At 28.7% G+C, this 10351-nt stretch overlaps 1 long non-coding RNA gene across 1 annotated transcript in view; it reads left to right on the forward strand.

Annotated features, from left to right (window-relative positions):
* The first annotated feature begins 5515 nt into the window (after positions 1 to 5515).
* The window catches only part of LOC136797251 (uncharacterized), a 239351-nt gene continuing 234515 nt past the window's right edge, over positions 5516 to 10351 (forward strand). The window contains exon 1 of the long non-coding RNA XR_010845098.1: positions 5516 to 5559. This is a non-coding gene — a long non-coding RNA (uncharacterized lncRNA). The remainder of the gene's footprint in view (positions 5560 to 10351) is intronic.

The following is a 10351-nucleotide window of genomic DNA, read 5'->3' on the forward strand; positions in this document are numbered from 1 at the left end:
TAAGAAAAATCATACTCTAAGCGGTAGACTAAGTGCTAAAATCAAGAATCTGACGGACAATAATTTTCTTCGATATCTGAGATGAGGTTAATAACATAAAAAAAAATGAATGATGAAAATCTCTGGTAGTATGTGAGCTGTGACTTAAAGGGCCACTACTAATTATAAGAGTACCAGATTTATGAATACTTAAAACATTTTCTGAGATGTCTTAACTTATAATTTTAAAATTCATTCTTGAAGAAGATAACAATCAAAATTAGTAGAAAATATCTGAGTTCAAATGCTTAGTGGATGTGGACAGGATACTCAACTCGGAGCTACCTCAGAACCTGAACCTCAACATATACAACTAAAAAATATTGATGTAGTCCTCATTAATAAAAATGGAATAACTATTGAAAAATTGTTCAAAGTATCATTAAGCATATAGAACGGACTACCCGGACGAAAGAGATCAACATTTCTATATATCCAGACGTAAGTGCCAAGCATCAACAAAAGGGGTCGACCCTGCGCTCAGCGATCACGGAATCTCGACCTCCTTGATTACTACATTTAGCTTATCTTACTCGCATAAAAGAATGTTCCTCTGTACAAGCTCTCCATAACTAGCCTTTTCTGCTTCTCAAAAAATGTAAATTATCACCGTCATTGGTCAGATGACTTCATCATCATTGTCACTTGACTAGAAATTCTTTTTTTTTCAAATACTAATTGATCACATATACCTCATGTTGTTCTTAAACCCACATTAAAACTTAGGTAATGCTGTGAATATCTTCATCACCATCATCCATCAAGTAGTTCGAACTGCACCCTCATCATTATTTCCCGAAATACCCGTGGTAAATCTTTTCCCCCAAGACTTATCAGACCTTATTTCATTGCCACATCTCTGGACTTAGCATAAGCTTTTGACTGGATATGACACGATGGCTTTTTACATGTTATAAATCATTTTAGCATTCATACTTTAGTATATAATATTCCAATCGTTATCTAGCTAAAGCCAGTAATTTACAAGGAAGCATCTTAAATCTTGTCCTTTATTTATTACAATTTGGTATATTTCTGGCAACAACGGCTGATGATTATTCCATTATTCGATTATTTTATGGGATCATAAGCGAGTTATTAAAACATTTAGGTGAACAGTGGTTTCTTCTAAGGTTAAGAGAAGTATCTTTAATTGACCAGACTGGATTCATCTAATAAAAGTGAATGTAGATAGTTGTGTTTTTTTTTTTAGCACGAAACAACAATTGTGGTTAATAGTGTGTGTAGTTTTAATCACTGAGACATTTCTGTGTAAAATCTACCATTACAATTATTTTTAACTACATGGCAAAGTAGATCTGTTTTCTTGTGGGGTACCACTTGATGTTTAGCAAAACCCAAGACGGAGCTGAAGAGATGAGCGGATAGGTAGAAGACGGTAGTAATTGTTATGGCCGACTTGAATAGCAACGGCTGGAGTGAGATTGCAACGCTGCGAAGGCGATAGCTACACTCAGGCGACAAAAGAAACGAAAACGGTTCCTGGCGATTGCACTTAAGAAACATTTAAAGATAAGCATTACCTTTCAAGATGCGATGGAAATTGAAGATGGCTATTAGACCATGATGTATTTTGTACGACTGGGTTTTATCAGCACGTATGTATTTGTAATAAATGGACATTGTAAAATGAGTCAAGTGATATTGGCTTTTTAACAAAGTTTTGTGTCAGACTTCAGTTCTAAAACACCGTGAATTAGTTTTTCAATGAATCTGAAATAAAATATTTACTGTGATAAAATTGATTAGTCGAAAGAAGTTGGACATTCAAAATTTGGCTAAAATATGCAATTTTATATCTGATTTTGACATTAACGCCAATTAGATACACGTTGACAAGCTGACTGCGTACCAGCGTGACTATTAAATGAACATTAAATCTATATATCCAACTGTTCTTTGTTAATTTATATTTGATTTCGCATCAGCAGCTATTCGTGTATTCATATTTATTTTAGTTTCCCCGTTGATTTCAACAAATTTGTGCTCATTGAATTAATTGTGATATCTGTACACAATGGACCTTTAAGACCGCAGTGCCTGAAACCAATAAAACATTAATAATCAAAAACCGTATCTTAAAACTACTTACTTCAAATATAATTAATATACTTCAAGTATAATTAATTGTTAGTTGATATAAATATGAAGATATAAATATAACATAACGATTTATAATGTAAAAAAAAGGGAAAAAATTAAATAAATTCCTATTAAAAATATAATTGACTGTAGAATAAATACAAAGAATTGTATAATAAGGTTAAAATATGGGTAATTCTATTTAAGATCATTTGGAAATTTATACTGTCAGTAATTGTGCTATTAAAATTTTATTTATTGGAGAAGATAATTCGATCACATAAAATCTCAATAGAGGAAAGTCGGGTAACCTTAAAATTTAAATTATTAAGCAACCAAACAAGCAACATACGTAAAATTTTAATCAAGTGTAAACAAATGCCAACAATTAGTTGGACTTAACTGGATATATCAAAATGTTTATTTCCGTCAAAAACTCGAATTAAAAATTTTACACGATCACAATAATTTTCCTTATTCTTCCTACGTAATTAAGTAAGTAAAAATGAATGACTGTTTCCATCAAATTATAAGATACACAACAATTTGGTGTTGTGAAATAAATCGTTCTGCTGAAAATTATTATGTAGAAATCTAAAATAATATTAATGGGCGTCCAAATTTTATAAAGACTAAATATGGTAAGCAAAATTTCATTGAGTCTTTAATTGCTTGCTTTGTTATTTGCACACTCCACGTAGCATTAATGTAAATATTGGCGGCATTACTTCACATGCAATAAAACTAATAATAGTGCGCTGGATTTAAAAAGATGTTTTATTTTTTTTTAAATTGAATTGTTATTAAAACTTGTCACGATTTTGATCATGGTTTTGTAACAAGTTAAATTTTCTTTCCAAAACAAAATTATTGACATTTTATGTATTTTTTATGTCACTCAATTGATACTTCGCATGTGGTTTAATTTATTTTTTGGTATTTATTCTTAATTAATAAAGATTTTCACTACAAAATAGGTAGTGAAAAGAGAGAGTTTAGATAGAAAAAATGAAAATAATAATGAACTATTGCTATGTATCGAGGAATTAGCCATGATTTCAACAATATGTAACTTTTTGTTACACATCCTCGGCCCTGAGGAGGGGGACGCCTGCCTCGGGAGTCTTCGGACATCGATAACCAATCAGAGAAGAGATTTAAAAATAAGGTAACACCCCAAAAGAGAAGTGGGAGAAAAATACAGAGAGGGAATTTAGAAGAACAGACAGACACTCAAGAGGAAGCCTGAGACGAGTAAGGACCACAGTCAGGAGGATGCACTCCGAGCAGACGAAGACCAGGAGGCCTGGATATCCCTGATGAAACAGAAGACACCCACGGCACTACATCCCACGGCATCAGCAGCTATAAGTATAAATTAAAATAAGTAATCATGTAATAATTTATATTTTATGGCAACCTTTATCTGAATCATTTGAATCATTTTAATCATAACAAATTGTAAATAAATAGTTAATCTCTTTATGTAGTTTATATACTATTATATATCCCAATATACCACTCTTTATTATACTATATAATTAATGGTAAGAACATTTTATAAATATAAAGGTATTTAATTGGTAAACTGGTAAACACACAAACAGCCTTTGGAAAGGAATCCAATTATAATAATCGTTTTTAGGACTCAATTTTTAATCAATCAATTAACTTATTTTTGGATAATTGCCTTCAGCGATTATCCTGGCATCCCAAGTAAATCTGCTACTAGTACATAGCACTATAATAGAAGCATCTGTGACTGTGAAAAAATATATAAAATAAATTAAAAATATTTGGGGAATCGACTAAAACATCAATCAAATAAAAAAAGCCCTTCTCCATTTGGAAGAGCTAAGGAAAAAACAAAACAAAAAAAAATCGGTACATGAAATCTTTTCATAATGAAGGTTGTGAAATCAAGAACTGTGTATGGTGATGCTAGATACCTAATATCCTTTTTTTCAAGTTTGAAACGCCACACCTTTCCGATAACAAGCCATCTAATTAGTACTTTTACCTGTAAAGCAAACATATGATACCAAAGTAATACTAGTTTTGCGAGTTAACATTTTTTTAAAAAATTAATCTACCCTCTATCATGATAAAGTTTAAATTATGAATATCTCAAAGAAAACTAATGTTTGCCATTAGCTCTGGGTGCAATCTGGTTGAATGAAATGTTTATTTTTTTAATAAATAATTGCTTGACCATGATGAAAGCTTTCGATTAAAATTCGAACGAACTTAACATCTTTTACATGCCGTAAGTTTTACTTTGCGGAAATCATAAATGTTTTCCATAAAAACTAAAAATTGAAGCAATACTCCCTCCACTAAATTACAATATTCGCTTAGCACAATACTTTAGCTGTCAAGTGGTGTAGTTAAATTTTAGCACTATAAGCTTTATTGCCAGAGTGTATTCTTGATTTTCATCTTATCAAATTAAAAAATCTAAACGTTTTTAATTCCTTTCTTCAAAGAAATACTTGACTTTTGCCAGTTAGTGCGTCGTTGACGCAAGGATGTACCTTTTACTATTTATCTGATCATCTATATTGAAAAAAGTATGCTATTGGAGTTGATTGATAATCCAGCCTCTCTGCTTAAGTCCTGACCTGTAGGTCTAAGGCCCTCACTCAGTTTCAACTTTCGTTACCATCGATGGGGCTGGGCGGAAGACCTGGAATTTTTTGGGGTCTATCTTTGCTATCTAAATACGGGGTAAGGGGTAAACTCGTTCCAGAGTTTCCAGTGCCGAATTTAAATATTATATACAGGCATGAATGTACTTAAATAACTTTTTGCTTTTTACTGTTATTAATATTACTATGTTTGGCAATTTTAATTATTATCATATTTATAGTTTTTAATTTATTTTATATATATATATTTTGTATTTAGTATTTCTGTAAAGCACTACCGTACGAAGCCCTTGATTTTCTGATAAAAAGTAATCAGTCTATTTTCTATTGTTTTTCCAATCCTGATTTACACACGCACACGCATCTTCAAGGTAATAAGCTAGTGAAAATAAAATTTTATTCAGACTGTATTTAAAACTATCACATTCAAATTAGTTATTGTCAACCGTGGTTAATGTAGGATTACTGCGTGAAACATTATATTATTTGAGGCAATTAATATAATTGTTCTATTATCGATTCCATTATATAGTTATAATGTTACTATTTGTAACTATCGTAAGGAATAAATAACGAGTCTACCAATTTCTCATACATATTTTTTTTCTATTTCTCTAAATATCTATTCTTAAAAATTATACCTAGAGGGAGTAATGGGTGGAGGGTGGCTGGTACGAGGGGGAGGTTGCGCGGGAAGATGGGATTTGGACCAGTCCTCACCCAGCCACCGAAGGGAGACCTACAGCCAGGATTCGACAACTGAATCTACGTGAGTATAGTTAATGTCATACTATAATATCTTGCTTCTATTTAAAATAGGCTTAACTTCTAATGTTGTGGGGCGTCCGAAAATGTAAATACTTTAATTAATAAATAAATTTAAAAAATTTTCCTACGTCTCTGAATAAACGTAAGTTAAAGGGATTTTATTTATTTTTTCAAAAGTCAAAATTGAATTCAAGGCATTTATAGAAAACAGAAGAATGATTGATCACGTTTAAACGTTAACATATCTCTGATTACCATTATATATATATTTTTAAAACTTTATTTACATTTTGGTACAATTTTTAAATTGATATAAAAGTAGAGTTTGCAATGCTTGAGATATTTAAATGCTGAGCTTCTAACCCCCCTTCCCTCTGCTTCTAGATAGGAAAACTTTATGGGGTCACCATTACAAGAGTAGTGTAAAACCGACGTTGCATTTCCATTTAGTCATATTACCAATATATTAAATATAATTTAAAAAATACAGATGTACTAAGTTTTTTAAAATATTTAATTTTAAACACTACAAAGTGTACTTTGTGTGTGGTTGAGAATAAAATAAAACAATTTAATAAAAAGAAATCCAAAAAGTAAATAAATAAATTTTCGGTCTAATAAATGTTTATAAATATTTGTTTAAATAAATTTAGTTGACCCCAAGCCGAAATTTAAACAAATATACCGAATATATCATGTATAATACATGAAAATGTGACATATATGACTATTCAATTGAATTTAAGAAACTATTGATAAACCTATATTTCTTAGCTATAAAACTAGACGGTCAAAAAACTATTCTTCATTCTAATTTTATTTTTTTCTAGATGAATCTAATATTGAAAAAAGAAAATTAAAAAATATCGAATAATTAAACAAATTTGCAATATCGTACCGACTAAAAATTCTGAATAGCTGTGGTAGATGTTAACGTTATTAATATTATTTTTAGATACTGTTCAGTTATAATGAGTATGTCTTATATGCAGTAAATTAACAAACTGATTAGTCCTGATTAATTTAGATAATTACAAATACTGTCATTTTCGATTGAGGTTGGATTCAGAAATTAAAAACTGGTTGATTTAGTTATCAAAATTTTACATAGTGACGTTTAAAATAACTTACAATGATGGAAGTTTTTAGCGAGTTGCACAGTCTAAATAAAAATTCATATTAAAAGAGAAAATATATATATTGTTTCAATGAGGCGTTTTAGTGAAATACACACACAGTAATAAAAGTCTTGAAAAAGAGTTATATAAAAAAGAAATTATATCCAAACCTAGATAAAAAATTTGTTTTGCCAATTCGAATAAAAACTAAATTGCTTGTTAGATTAAGGAATCGGTAATGTACTTTAATTGATTGAAACTTGGAAAAAGGACAGCTAAAATTGTATGATTCACTCAGATAAAGAACAAATGAAGATAAATCGATTTTGAGTAAGATGCCTTAGGGAGATACTTAATTTAAAGTTTCTGACAATACCGTGTTCGCTTTCGAACGAGTTTCATTGGATATTGCGTTTGTTCTACACAAAATGTTTCATTTTATTCAAATAAATTAATTGAATTTTTAATTGAACTTACTCTCTTCATGAATTTTTTAATTGAATGTTGTGCAACAAAATTGATTGCATATGTCAATCTGTGGTTTTATTATTTAATAATATTTCCTTGTTTGAATAAAAGTTTATTTCCAATATAAATTATTTATCAGTTTGATATCATCATTTTTTAAAAATATTTAATGAATTTTATAAAAAAATGTTGCAATATACCGGGTACCTTTCATTCATAACCACCCAATATTTTAATTTAATTCTTAACATATGATGAAACATTATGGGGCTACTAATCGGACTAAATTTTTTAGAAAGTGTCTGAAAATTTTAAATATTTCCTCTAAGCTGTTAATAAATAGTGTATTGAAATAAAGAGAAATCCTGTAGGTCACAAATTTCTTAGTTTTTTTATAGTTAATTCTTCTTATAACCTTAATTGAATGTATCTAAACTGTATTCAAATCACTTGTGTTTTAAAGTTTTCATCTGGAGTATAAGTGCTGTTCACAGTTTATACAAATAAAGTTTTTATTTTTCCAGTAAAGATTTTGTATTTGTGAATCCAAAGCTCTTACAAGCTAAAGCACAACTTTTGATGGTTTATTGATTTATAAGTAGAGCTTACGAGTTGTAAGTTTGTTCTACTAAAAATATTTGTAGGAAGGGAAACCGACAGAGTTCCTCTTCCGCAATAACATATTTTAAAAAATCCAGTATATATATTATTCAAATCCAATTGAGTATATACAATAATATATAAATTAAAATTATAAATAAAATATATATACAAATTAAATTAAATTTGTAAAAAACAAGTAATTCTACAGGATAAATAACTAAAGTTTTATATGAGTTGCATCAAGAAATAGTCTATACCATATTTATGAAAAATATTACGTGAAATATTGTTGGTAACATTTTAGAAAACCGTAGATAATTATAAGAAATTGTTTAATTATTGCTTCACTACTGTGATATGTCCTGCAATATGCTTGTATTTTTCTTTTATCACTGAATACAAAGGTCGGAAACAGTTCAACATATTTTTCAATATTTTACTTAATTTACGTATTTCAGGTTCTCGGAGCCCATTTATTATGGTTATTTTTTATGTCTCTTTCTCTACTTCTGCTAATTATAGATTTCTTGCTAATTCTAGTCTATGATACTTTAGGAGAAACTAGTAATTATTTCGGGGTATGGATAAAAATGGACACAGTTGTAAATTCTAAAAGCCAACGTACCATTCATTTATGCTTTGATACCTTATAAGTCAGAAAAAAATATATAATACCATTTGTTTAATATTTACATTAAAAAAAATAACATATCAGTGAGATATTTCATCATGATCATCGTTCTGTAAGATACCTGTATATATTTTTTTTATTTAAAAATTTTTTTGACATGTCACTAGAATGTTGATTTTTCAAAATTAAATAACAATGTTTTCAAACTTACAGGGTATAGCAGCTTAAGCGACAATAAATATTCGAATTTTGAAATGACATAACTGAATCAAGAATGAAGCAATTATAGTGACAGGCGGTTTTATTTTTTTCAGTTTGAAAATGGAATGAGTTTTTTGGTGGTTCTTAACCAATGCCTCAATTAGATGAGTTGTGTAATAACTCAGGGTTTAGATTAAGTCTACGAAAGCTATGAAACATTTATACATCAGAAATACGATTCTGAATTCAACTAAATTTATAGTTTTTAGAATATTTTCTTTAAAATATAAATATTAAAAGAGAAAAGAAATAATTAAAATTAAATTAAACGAATCATTATTGAACCTATCATTTTGTCAGAAAACTTAAAATTAGTTAAATCATTTTTCTATTCTTATGAGTAATAGTTTTCATCACATTGAACATTGAACATTAAACATTCAAACATTCCTTCCCTTTATAAATATTTTTCTCTCAAGCTGTGAATCTCTGAATTGGCCGGTTTTTATTTATATGTGCATATGCCAAGCATAAGGAATAATAAATATACACGGAAGTTTACAAATGTTTGTGAGGAGTTTGAATTGTGATGAAATAAATATATTAAATTAAATTTATTTAGGATAAGATAAAATAATACTAGATTACTGAACGAACAACAAAAAAAATAAATAAATAAATAAAACTACAGATTAAAAATGATATTTTCCTAAGCATATGTATTATTCTTCATTTGTAGGTAGATTGACTAAGAAATATCTTTATTTATTTGATTGGTTTTTATTAAATATTAGAAATATTAAAATAATTAAATATTAGAAATAGCGTTTTATTATAGCATTAGAAAAAAGTGAGAAAAAATAACTCATGTTATATAATTTAAGTTATTTAAATTATGTAAATTTCTAATAGGCTTATATAGCTATGCAGGAAATTCAAGTTATACGCTGCTTTGAAGCGCACACATAGGACGGTAGGTGGACGATGCACGTTATTGAATTCCTCATGAAAAATTAATGAGGACATAACTTAAATGTTGGTAGAACCTACCCAGATAGGAAGACCATCGAGAATTTATGAGTAAATTTCCAATTTCTTTAAAAACATTTTATGAGAATTTCACATGGCTTTACCGATTATGCCAGCAACTTTTCAGCCCTGAAGCGACTTAAATTCAAACTTTCCATCTCATCTTAATCTTAATTTATACAACATAAACAAACTTCGAGATTATATCAATATTTTTAAAAAAAGTTGTTCCGGATAAGTTTATTTAGTAAAAATAACTAAGCTAGCTATTTTGGGAATAAGATTTTATTTATTAGATATACTTATTATTCGAATATAAAGTTGCTCATGTACTCAATATAAGTTTGAAGGACATTATGGCAATATGTGCTAACATGATAAATGTGTTAAAAAAAAAGTTAACCATTTTCTTTGAACAACTTAAAACAAAGAAAAAAAAAGAAGTACACTAACACTTCTGTGAAAGATAAACAAAAGAAAAAAAATCTGAGATGAAAACTTCATAATAAGGTTTCATCTTTACGAGTTTGACCATTTTATACACTACCATAGTTTGCATAAATTATCCTTACTATCAAATACATTATAAGGCAATAACATTTTATTCACTATTAATTTATTGCTCAATGATTTCAATTACTGTACAAAGCATAACCGCAAATTTTGACTTATCTTTAGTTATATATTTATCGTTTATACTTGCCCATGCTCAGCGGAGAAGGGGGATGAGTTGAAGGAAATAT

This window comes from Halyomorpha halys, unplaced genomic scaffold (assembly GCF_000696795.3).
Source record: "Halyomorpha halys isolate HHAL.00 unplaced genomic scaffold, Hhal_1.1 Scaffold348.1, whole genome shotgun sequence".
Taxonomy (NCBI): Eukaryota; Metazoa; Arthropoda; class Insecta; order Hemiptera; family Pentatomidae; genus Halyomorpha; species Halyomorpha halys.